The sequence below is a fragment of the Nothobranchius furzeri genome, chromosome 13 (genome assembly GCF_043380555.1).
Source record: "Nothobranchius furzeri strain GRZ-AD chromosome 13, NfurGRZ-RIMD1, whole genome shotgun sequence".
In the NCBI taxonomy this organism is placed as follows: Eukaryota; Metazoa; Chordata; class Actinopteri; order Cyprinodontiformes; family Nothobranchiidae; genus Nothobranchius; species Nothobranchius furzeri.
The window spans coordinates 61,291,495-61,303,934 of record NC_091753.1 but is presented as its reverse complement, the minus strand read 5'-3'; the positions used below and the strand labels follow the sequence as shown (position 1 = coordinate 61,303,934).

General features: G+C 40.3%; 1 protein-coding gene and 1 long non-coding RNA gene across 2 annotated transcripts in view; both read left to right on the top strand.

Moving 5' to 3' along the window:
• nlk2 (nemo-like kinase, type 2) overlaps positions 1 to 12,440 on the top strand; it is a 58,639-nt gene that overhangs the window by 29,827 nt on the left and 16,372 nt on the right. The window lies entirely within an intron of this gene.
• On the top strand, positions 6,451 to 7,026 carry LOC129162042 (uncharacterized). Its single transcript, XR_011516110.1, has 3 exons — positions 6,451 to 6,580; positions 6,655 to 6,724; positions 6,803 to 7,026. It is a non-coding gene; the product is annotated as an uncharacterized lncRNA (long non-coding RNA).

Genomic DNA, 12,440 nt, shown 5'->3' with positions numbered 1-12,440 from the left:
TTTGTATCCATTCTTCACCTATATTCTGAGCTTTATTACACTTGTTGGTGATTTTTGCTTCTTAATCTTTAAATACATTCAGCTCATTTTCACAGTTTAGCTTAGTTTCAGCTTCACTTCAGCTATTCAGCAGCTTCAGCAATCCGTTTCTGAATTCGGCTTATGCTACTCATTAGGGCTGCAACAAACGATTATTTGGATAATCGATGAATCGGATGGGGTCTCGACACGATTAATCGGATTACATTGGGACATTTTTAAAAACTGCTAGGGAAACGTTATTTCTCTCCTTCCTTCACTTTATTAAACACATCATTAGAAAACAGTTCAATAGCAGAAAAACAACATGCCATCACCTAAATTGTCTTGTAAGGTGTATAGACAGAGACCCTAAGCTACACCTATCTGTGACCTAAAATGCTTGGTCCAAGTTAAACAGCTTAAAGAGCAAGTCAACCCCTACCAGAGTCTAACTCCACTCCCACTTCATGTTTGAAAAATGCAACACATGCTGTTGCCTGGCAGACCGAGAGGGTGGAGCCGCTAACAAATACACACACACTCAGGCTCACGACAGCATTGTGACATCATAATGTACCAGTGTACATCATAGCATACTTCTTAGCCAATAGCGGTGGCAGATTTAAATTAAAATACAGTGCAGAGTTTTTACCTGACAACGGCACAACACTGCCAGTTTTAGGCAGAATATTTAAATTTTAACTAAGATGCAATGAAGTGCCAAATTATTGACGACACGCGTCTGCAGCACGATTAGACACTCGTTTATTTAGTTTATCAGCAAAAAAAAGTTTATTTGGGGGTGACTTGCTCTTTAAGGGCAATTCTTATCTGTTTTGTTTGATCTCATCTGTAGACATTTATTATAATTGGGGATGTCAAACAACTAATTTTTAAATGTAATTAAACATAGGCTGTGAATTAATCAAAATTGATCACTATTTCCAAAAATGACTGAAAAAATACCAAATAAAACAAAAGTAAATGAATGCCATCCTCCTTGTGATGATGCCCTGGGCAACTGCCATAAAGTCACATCAAGAAATGCTGCTGATCATTCCAATGATCCCAAATAGACTCACATTAGGCCACATGAAAGCAACTGAACCCAAAAATATATTAACCAGTATATAACTGCACTCTCACACAACACGCCTGCAGCAACAGTTAGGACTCCTCCCTCCCTTTTAAAAGCGTTTTTGCTTCTGAGGACATTGTGGTTGTAAAACCACATGCTAGTAGTCTGGCCCCGGTGTGATCAACCAGTTTCTGCGGGAATGTGACGGTGGAACCGGTTCGCAGCAGCGCCAGTCCCCCCCCCCCCCCCCCCCCCCCCCCGTTTATCTAATAGCGTCACGCATACGATTGTATAGACTTTTTTTTACGAGCTTAGGGCATGTCTAGCCTGTGTAATAATCCGGGGCGTGGGTGAATCACTTTTGAAAAGTTTTTAACTTACCCGGACACCGAGCTCTCTCCTTCCTCGCTGATGATTCAGACATGCTTGCGTTTAAGATGCTGCATCATCACCGTAGTACTCCCGTGCCATGCTAAGTCTGACCTACAAGCAGTGGCGGCTGGTGAAAAATATTTTTGGTGGGGCTGTGCTTTTTTTTATTTTTAAACAAACTTGTGCTTTCTGAGCTTTGTGCACAACTTCACTATTTCCTGAATTAAGCACAGCTCTTTTATTTCCTGTCTTACATCATTGGACAAACTGATTAATCCAGGTGTGTCTGACTATTGGCATGCTGCCTTGCAGACCAAGGTTGAAAAATACTGCAATAAATTGCACATAAAATAACACGACCATAAATGGTAAATAGGCAATGCAAGAGGCAAGTAACAAAAACATTTTGTTTAATTTCATCATTTGAGTGAACACGAAAAATTATGAGCAGGTCACTGTTACAGTAATGGTAGTAAACACCACTTAGACAAAATGCCAGAAATTTACACTGTTAAATATTTCTGGAGTGTTGTGCCAAGGTCAACTTTATACAAAGATCAAGTGGATGCATTTGTGTGTGTGTGTGTGTGTGTGTGTGTGTGTGTGTGTGTGTGTGTGTGTGTGTGTGTGTGTGTGTGTGATACCTCATTAGTACAGAAATTTTGCCCTTCTGTCCTTCTGAGTGGCAAAGCTCTCGATGAGCTTTTTATTGAAGTCAGGAATGTTTGTGACAAGCTTGTTTTTCCATGGAGAGCATGGCAAGAGCATTCAGCCCATCCTGTGTCATGGTGTTCCTCAAGGAAAGTCTTAATCCTCTTTAAAGTAGAAAAGCACCTTTCTGAGCTTGGGTGTGGTGACAAGAATCTTCTTTTGCATGGCTCAGGATGGTGTGAAAAACCTGTCATATGATAAATAAAAAACAACAGATAAGTACATAGGAAACACTTTTATAGGAAATAATGTCATCAGCATCCTCTTACAAATGTCATATTTCCCAGTTTTTGTGACAATAAAACATTTCTGATTCTCAATCAGATGTTTTTACATTTGAAGTAAAAAGATCTCATTGAGAATCAGAAATGTTTAATTGTCCCAAAAGGGAAATTTGTTTGCTGCAGCAGAAGTGTAACAAGTAAACTGGAATCAGATTGATGTATGTACAAATTTACATGAAATACACATTTACGTGATTAAATATGTATAATAAGTATGTGTGTTGAAATGAGTTTTTACAGTTATTGCACATTAAACATGTTATTAAACAAATGTCCCGGTTTGTGGGACAACCAAGGATTTCTGATTCTGATTGTCTTGTTTACAGAAATGTAATGTACAGCTTACCTCGAGCTGCATGGCAACGTTAGCTCTGCCTAGCATAGCTAGCTCCACCGTGTTGTCCATGTGTGCCTGGGATGACTCGTGTTTCTTCACCTTCTCAGAAAAATGTTTCATGTCTGTAACTCCTGACTCATCCATGCCTTATCTGTCCCAGCCGTTTTGAATAACAAACATGGAAAGCAAAATAACGCATTAGCATGATTGCATCCAGCTAGCCAAGCCTTCCTGGCGTACCAATTTTGGGAGAAGCCTCGTGTGTACAGTTTACCTCTCTCCTTCTCCTGCTGGCTTATCTTTACGTCGGGCTGATCTGGTCCAAGCTCTTTGACATTAAGTTTTTCCACCATAGTTCTCCTCTCGAACGGATACTGGAGAAGAGACTGAACTGAATTCAGTGGCTGCTGAGATCCGGTATCCATGCTGGTTGTTGTCACCGGCGGCGTCCATGTTACATCTGCGTCACGACCAAAAACGACTCTGCCGAGTTCTACCGAACACCAACGAATCCTTTGGCGGTAGCTCCATCGCCCATCATGCTTCTGAAACGTTCTGAAACAACGTCGACGCTGATTGGATACATTCCCATTCCTACCCTTTGATATTCTTGTCAGCAATTGGACAGCTGGTCTCGTCCTGTTTGGGCGATTGAAAAACAGCACACAGCCTCCACCGCTCGGCAGAGACCGGCAGAGATCGGCAGAGACCAGCAGAGACCAATATATATATATATATATATATATATATATATATATATATATATATGATTTATTTTTGTTACAAAACACACAATTAACTTAGAATATGTGATTATTGTTATTTTTATTTATTTTTTTAAAATATAAATTAAAAACACGGAAAAACTGGGAGGGCGGCGCCCTATCGCCCTCTACTGGCCAGCCGCCACTGCCTACAAGCGTTGCAGGTAACGAATGTCTTCGCCTGATTTAACTGAAAATGCTCCCAAACTTTCGAAGTTTTTTACTTTTTTTGGGTCTCGCTGCTTCGGCCATGTTCCTCTTCCAAACACCTGCCGGCTCTCCCTCGCGCTGATCTGACTTGCTCTGGTCCGCGCTCAAAGGCCGGGGGGGGGGGGGGGGGGCTTTGGAAGAGTTGTACGACACAATGAATCGATGACGCAATTCGTTGCCAACGCTTTTAGTAATCGATTTTCATCGAATTTATCGATTCGTTGTTGCAGCCCTACTACTCATTTCACAGTTCAACTAAATATAAAAATTAAACTGTCAAACTAGTCCTACTCAAACAACAAGTGTTTAGACATTTTTGCTGTCCAGATTTTTAAATAATGTTCAGATTTCAGTTTTCATCTGTTTAGGATTGTTTTCTCCGTTCTTCACTTTTTGTGCTTTATTTACATTTTGGTGCTTTTTGCTTCTAAATCTTTAAATACATTCAGCTCATTTGAACAGTTTTGCTTAGTTTCAGCTTCACTTCAGCTATTCAGCAGCTTCAGCCATTAGTTTCTGAATTCAGCATATGATGCTAATTTCACAGTTCAGCTAAATGTAAAAATTAAACTGTTAAACTAGTCCTACTGAAATTTACAGGTGTTTAGACATTTTAGCTGTCCAATTGTTTTAAATAGTGTTCACAGATTTGAGTTTTCTGCTCTTTAGGATTAGTTTTCTTGATTCTTCACTGACTTGTTGTGCTTTTTTTGCTTCTTGATGCTTTTTGCTTTCACATCTTTCACTACATTCAGCTCATTTGACAGTTTAGCTTAGTTTCAGCTTACTTCAGCTATTCAACAACTTCAGCAATCAGTTACCAAATTTAGCATAAATGCTAATTTCACAGTTCACCTAAATGTAAAGATTAAACTACTAAGCTTGGCAAACTGAATTAACAGGTGTTTAGACATTTTAGCTGTCCAGATTTTTATTTAATGATCACAGATTTAAGTTTGTTTGCTGTTTAGCATTATTTTTCACTATTCTTCACTTACTTTTTGTGCTTTGTTTGCTTGTTGGTGCTTTTTGCTTCTACATCTTTCAAGACATTCAGCTCATTTTGACAATTTTGCTTAAAGAGCAAGTAACGTCTAAATTAACTTTTTTTTCTGAAGAACTGTATAAATGAGTGTCTTATAGAGTTTTAAATGTGTGTGTATTCATTATTTTAGCATTTTGTGCATTTTCTTTAAAAATTAAAAATTCTGCCTAAATACCACAGTATAGCTCCACCTTCAGCTTAAAACATAGTATTTGACTCATTTTGAATAAATTTTATCCAATGGCTAAAGAGTAAGATACTACGTAAACCAGTAGAGTACTACGTAGCAGCTCTGTGTCAAAGTTATAAAGCATCGAGAGTCTCGGCCACGCCTTGTGGCGAGTTGGGAGTTGGATTTGCAAGCCAGTGTAGGAGGTCAGTGGTAGTTCGGCATTAGCATATAGCGTTAGCATATCCTAGTCTTTAGCATAGCTTTTAGTGTTATAAATACTTATTTAGTGTTAGTTTGGCTGTTGGATATTGTAGTTTAGTTAGTGTTTGGCTGTTAGTGTAAATAGGAAAGTAGTTCGGGTTTAGTGCTCCATATCATGTTAGTATGGTGAGAAGGTGTAGTGTAGTATGGTTGCGGTGGCTCTGTGGGGTTGCACTCCCTTCCGCTGGACTTAGAAATTAGGCACCAGTGGTTGAGCGCAATCGGTGTCTGGAAAACATTCAGCTCCCGCCTGGTGCTGTAGTTTGCACCCAGCATTTTACCCGCGATTCTGCACGTCTCCGTTTGAAGAGGGAGGCTGTGCCCACCGTGGCTCTTCCGCGATTTAGATGCAGCCCACCGACTCTGCTCCCCCATCACGGCAGGCTCCAGTCTGAGGTGAGTCAGCTAAATAACAGTTTTGACATCTTCTAAAGACAATTCCCTACCTAAATGCAAAGTCTGTGCGACGTGGTTCACTTCCTTTAGCTCGTCAGTCGGTAATTCTGCAACAGTGGCTCTAACTGACGCAGCACTAGTTGACACACAGCATTACAGTGTGAAATCCAGCTTGTGACCCGGTTCTGTAAGGAATTCTGTTCAGGAGGTCGCATTTCAGGCTCTCCACATCATGTGTGAGTGACTTTTACGTTATAACAACGATCACACACTAGGAATGTTATAAAGCGCCTATATAGGACAGTTTCTTTTGTATATTATCTGACTTTATAAACTCCAACAACAATGTGCTTCAATTTTTTTTTCAGGCTAAATCTACCCAAGACACTGGCTGTCAGACTGATTTAGCTGCAAGAATGCACTTGTCCAGGCTGACGTGAAGCCTTACCGGCGTAGCAAAGGTGAATTATTTTTAATAATCTTCTATGTAAACATTTTATTATCACCTTCTAGTTTTAATTTGTTTTACAGATTATAGTTACACGTGATTTTATGCTCTTTTAAACATTTATAAATGTGCTGTATATGTGTCGATGGTTTTTAACAAAGCCAGCCAGAATAGAGCTCACAGCCGCTGTGTGTCTTGTGACACAGGGACCATGACGGAAAATCATCTTCCAGAAAGTCCCAGAGCAGCGTCCACACCCTGAAAAGACCAAGATGTGAGGTGTCTGCTGTTGATTCCAGCTTCCACCTCAGTGACAGTGCAAGCTCAGTGAACTGTTCAAGGTAAAAAAAAATTGAAACATTTCAGAATTTTTAAGATATTAACAATTAAATAAGTATGTGATTACGTCATGACATCATGAAGGAGGCTACTGATTCTGGCCCTGTGACACTTGGTGGTGACATGTGAGCTGATTCACCTGGTAAATAACTTTTACATTAAATATTTTGTTTTTGCTATCAAAAGTAAATTAACTAATAACCTGCATTATTGCAGGACACTCGGCAAAATATGGACTCTACACCATGAGGCAGGCACACGTTAATATTCTATAAGAGCACATAAGGTGAGCAACACCACATATTATTATTGTTATTATTGTACACTGTCCTGGATTTGTTTTCTTTCTGCATCTCATCATTAGCCTGGCTGATCACCTGATAACTCCTGTCATCTGGTTGTGACAGCATGAGGATGTCCTCACACACCTGTAACCTATCAGCTCATCTGGCAGAATAGAGAGAAGAGACAACACCACATCTCCTGTTCCTGGAAAGCCTTCAGCCATCCTTCGATGACTGAGAACCTCCATCAGCTCTGTCTCCTGTCTGCCTACAATTATTATAATAAATATTGTGTTTGACAAGTTTTTTGTGCTGCCAAATATCTCATATAGATTCCAGTTTTGATATTTTAATGGACATTTATAAATAACATTAATTGAATTACCACATTGTTGCATGTTTAAATAGCTCTATTGTGATGAATTAAACTAGCACCTCACTGTTAAAAACTCGTTTTAATTTCAAGCATGTTTAAGTATTTATGGACATGAACAAAAACAGGAAATATATCAATTGAGATTTATTTAATTAATATAACAAATAAGGGGGAAAGAGTCATTGAAAGGCACATTCTTCTGGAAGCTCCTGATCCTGACGACACCAGCAGAGGAGACCAGCTGCAGACACCAGAAGATCACCTACAACCAAGAAAGCAGCTGTTATCAGTAAATAAATAATGAAATCAGGACAGTTTTAGTGGGCTGAACACATTACAGAATAATTTTCTCACGGGATATTTTCATAACTTTATGCAGCAGACTAGCTTGAGCCCAGGGCTCCTGGACAGCTGCTATCCAGCACGTTTCAGTGGTTTTCCTGCTTTAACAGGTTAGATTAGCTGTTAAGCAGCTCAGCTATTTGTTGCTGATTAAAACCAGGTGTGTTGAAGCAGATAAACCTCTAAAACATGCTGAATACTAGCTCTCTAGGGCCGTGGAGCTAATCGGATGCTATGGCTAACGGCTACTTACCATTCAGAGCTGGTTCTGTTGGGTCGGTTCCAGTAGTTTCAGGCAACTCACAAGCTCAAAACAATAAGGCTCAGGTCCGCTTGTCTCCTCCAAATAGACTTGGTCCCTTTCTTCTCGAGTGTCTGGGTAAGGAGGGGGAGAAACGTCCCCCACTTCTAATAACTGCTCAGAGTGAAGGGAGCTAGCATCGTCTAGTTAGCCATCGTCTTCGTCACTGCCGCGGCTCCGCCCTCTCGGTCCTCCAGGCAACGCCTACTAATGTTGCAGTTTTTAAAATTGATACGTGGGTGGAGAAGGACTCTGAGGGGGGAATTACCACCTCTTTAATTTCAGCTTCAGTTCAGCTGTTCAGCAGCTTCAGCTTACAGTTTCAGCAATCCAGCATTCAAACAGCATTTGTGCAATAAGGACTCTTTCTTTTTAATAAATCAAAGAACTCTATTTTTAATAAAGCTAATCAAACAAAGTGTTAGTCAGTAATATAATGCTGACCAATCTGTGAAATGACAATGTTATGATTAGTAAGTTTAATGAGTAATATGACTTTAGTCTAGCTGCACTAGACATCTTGATCCACGTAATGTAAACGCATGGCACATTGCTCTTTCTCATCCAATCATAAGCATGGCATAGTCTCTGTGGTGTTTATAAATCTGTCCAACTTCGATTCGACCATAAATCAAAACATCCAGATGAATAAAACCAGTCCCCACGCCATCTTAGTTCAGTTCACTGCATTCTAAGAGAAGTATCGGACCGGCCACCTGGACTTCCTTTTTAAGCAAAGAACCAACAAGCTGGATAAAATCTGTTGCATTTTACCAACCAAACAACGGTTCCTTTCAGAATAAAAGCTGAACTCACTGACCCCAAGGGGGATCCATCTGACGCTGTCAACCAACTGTAGCTTTTTACCTGGAGACAATCCAAAGACTAGTCTGTCGTACTGCTGACGCTGTTTCATCGGCTCCGGTACCGAAGGGGGGTCCGAGGACCTGGCATTCTGGATCTGTACAGAGGTCTCATCCTGAAGGGTATGTGTGGAGCGACAACATGGCGTCTTATGTGTTTATGAAACTCCGATCATAGCTTAAGAGCAAAACATCACTTCATCATTCAGACTTGCTTCTCCGGATACGAGAGTTCTGATGACAACATCACTCACACATACACCATTCATCTCACGTCTCATTCACACCAAGATCCATCCATTCACTTAGAATTTAGAGTTAGTCTTGTTTAAAATTGTTTAGAAATAAATCTTCTTAAACGTTTTAAAGGTGACTCTCTTCTGTTGTCTCTCAGTTAATACGAAGTGGTACATAATCCCTGCAATAAAAAGTTCCAATCTTCTGGTTAAAACTACCCAAAGATCAATAAGATTGATTTCATATTTACTATGGAATCTCATGTCTTATGGTTCATTAAATAATATTAAATTAACCCTTTACAGAGCTAAGGCGGTGGCTGAACAGAGAGGCAGGAAGCAAACGCCGAACGTGCCGCAGCAGGCGAGATTTAAAAAATTGTTTATAAAATAAGGTCTATTTTATTTGTCGGTGTTGTCGTGACGAGTTGACTAATCATGGCAGCCCTAGACATCTTGCTGCGGCTGCCTCTTGCTCTCTTTTGGTTTGAGAGGGGAGGGCCTGGTGACGTAGCGTGCCTGAGTCTGTGGTTTTGATTGGTTAGGAGTAAGTAGAGTCTAGTATGCTGCTACCTGATAGGTTATAATGAAAAAAGGAAACTTTAACGAAGTTTTACTGACCAGTTTCAAATCAAATCAAAGATACTTTATTAATCCCAGAGGGAAATTAGAGTTTTTTACCTATCGCAACACATGTCTATCGATAGATATATTGAACTATTGAATTATCGTCCAGCCCTACCTTATCGACTTCCTTTGTCTTCATTCTTCTCTTGGGCTGGAAAGGAAAACAGTTTAGAAGCAAATGAATGAGACCTTGAGGCAATATCTCATGCAGATTAGTTCCTGCTGAGGAGAGGGAGAAAATGACTTTTAGGTGGAAAACAGTTATTTAATTTCGTTACAGCTCCGAGGCGCATGCACAGTGGTGGCCATCCAGCTCAGCCTTCATCATCGGAGAAAGTGTCGAGTCGCAACATATCTGAAAAGTTTGGGAGCATTATACTAATTCAAAAGAAAACCACTTAGTGCAAACTCTGCAAAGCGAAACTCTCCTTTCACAGTAGCACATCAGCGATGCACGAGCATCTTAAGGGAAGTACAGAGTCGCCTCAGTCACCTCCGCGTGTTTGAATTTGCCCCTCTTTTATGTTGATTTTATTTCCCTGTTTTCATTGGTCTCTTTATCCTTTGTTTTACCCATTTGTCTTCTACTTTAATGTTTTACCTTTTTTGCACTATTCGAATTGCTTTTATTTTTGATTTCTTCATCATGTTTCACATTTCTCATGTACCATGTTCAGCGCCTTGGAAGGCGCTTTATAAAAAAACCTTTGATTGATTGATTGATTGATTGACTGAAGTTTACCTCTTGTTAGCTGCTAACATCAACAGAGTTACTTGTATTTATAGCTGCATCAACACCAGTAGAGACAGTGATGTTGTTACCTTTAGAACATGTTTGTATGTCACTTATTTTTGCTCCAATTACAAACACTAATGATTTATCTCATCCCGCTCCATTAAAGTGGAGTTTACAGACATATAAATGACAACAACCATCTACAGTCAGGTCCATAAATATTGGGACATTGACACAATGCTAACATTTTTGGCTTTATTCACCACCACAATGGATATCAAATTAAATGAACAAGATGTGCTTTAACTGTAGACTGCCAGCTTTTATTTGAGGGTATTTACTGTAATGAGTTAATTTACATGTTATTTAATGAGCCATAAGACATAGGATTCCATAGGAAATATGAAATCAACCTTATGAATCTGTGGGTACTGTTTAACCAGAAGATTGGAACTTTTTATTGCAGGCATTAGATAACCTCGTATTCAGAGACAACAGAAGAGTGAGAGTCAGGTTTTGAAAGTTTAAAGATGTATTACTTAACAAATTGAAACTAGACTAACTTAAACACTAAATGTATGGTGTAACTAAGGTGAATGAAACGGAGAATGATGTAGTGTGGAATGTTGCTCAGAACCAGCAAATCCGAAGAAGCGATTAGTTCTGATGGGAAGTGAGGGTGATCTCTTTGCACTAAGCTTTGGTTAGGAGATTCATAAACACATTCAACGCCATTTCGTTGGCCTACATACCCTTTTGGAAGTCCCCGTTAGATTAGGAATGTCGAGGTCCGCCTGGACCCTCTCTGGAACCGAAGCCGGTAGGAAAAGCAGCGTTTGCCGACCAGACCAGTCTTGAGATACTTCCAGGTCACAACAGTTTTGTTGGCATCTAGCGAGACCCAAACCTGGGTCGTGATGGTTCAGCTTTTATTCTGAAAAGAACCGTTGCAGCAGTTGGAACAGCAACAGATTTTATCCAGCTTGTCATTGATTCTTTCGACTGAAGAGGAAAGTTATGGATTGGCCACTCCGACAACTTCTCTAGAACGCGTTGAACTGGCGTTAAAGATGACATGGGCATAGTTTTATAATTTGGATGTTTTGATTTATGGTCGAATGAAAAGATGACAGATTTACCAAACACCACCAAAACCACGCCTCCGTCAGATCTGACAGATTCTGATTGAATCAGTAAACGCAATGTGTCACTATGTGAGATCAGTCCTAGTGGAAACATTTAAAGTGTATATTCTATAGGATTATAATAAAGTAATTAATATTTTTATTTCACAGATTGGTCACATCTTATTATTGACTAACACTTTGATTGACTAGCTTTATTAAAAATAGAGTTCTTTGATTTATTAAAAGGAGAGAGTCCATTCTTCATTCTTCTCTTGAGCTGGAAAGAAGCAGTTTATAAGCAAATGCATGAGACCTTGAGGCCATATCTCATGCAGACTAGTTCTGTGTCAGAGGAGAGGGGGAAAATGACTTTTGGTGGAAAACGGTGTAGGAATTACAATAGTATGCATATGTGCCTCCCACTTGTTAAGGGGAGGCACATAGTGCCCGAAAGAACCGGGTGTGACCGAAAGTGACCGAAAGAACGAGATCGCAGATACAAGCGACCGAAATGAGTTTTCTCTACAAAGTGGCTGGACTCTCCCTTAGAGATGGGGTGAGAAGCTCAGTCATCTGGGAGGGGCTTAGAGGAGATTTGCTGTTCCTTCAGATTGAGAGGAGCCAGTTGAGATGGCTCGGACATCTGGTCAGGATGCCTCCTGGATGCCTCCCTAGTGAGGTTTTTCGGGCACGTCCAACAGGGAGGAGACCCAAAGAAAGACCCAGAACACGTTGGAGGGACCATGTTAATCCAGCTGGCCAGGGAACACCTTGGGATTCCCCCGGAAGAGCTGGCCCAAGTGGCTGGGCAGAATGAAGTCTGGGCCTCTTGATTTTGGCTGCTGCCCTCACGACCCGACTCCGGATAAGCGGATGAAAATGGATGGATGGATGGATGGATGGATGGAGTAAAAATTGAGACAAGGACATCTGTAGCATCTTCATTGTATTCCATGCATGAAGCTGAAGCAGAGGGCAGTTCGGAAGGCTTCCCTTAAATGAGACCAAGTTCACTCATTTCATTTTTGGTCTCTAGTATACACGGATGCCTTGTGATTCGATGTCTGTGGGTAAAAAAGATCTCGTGCTCCTTTTTCAGGAATTAGAAGT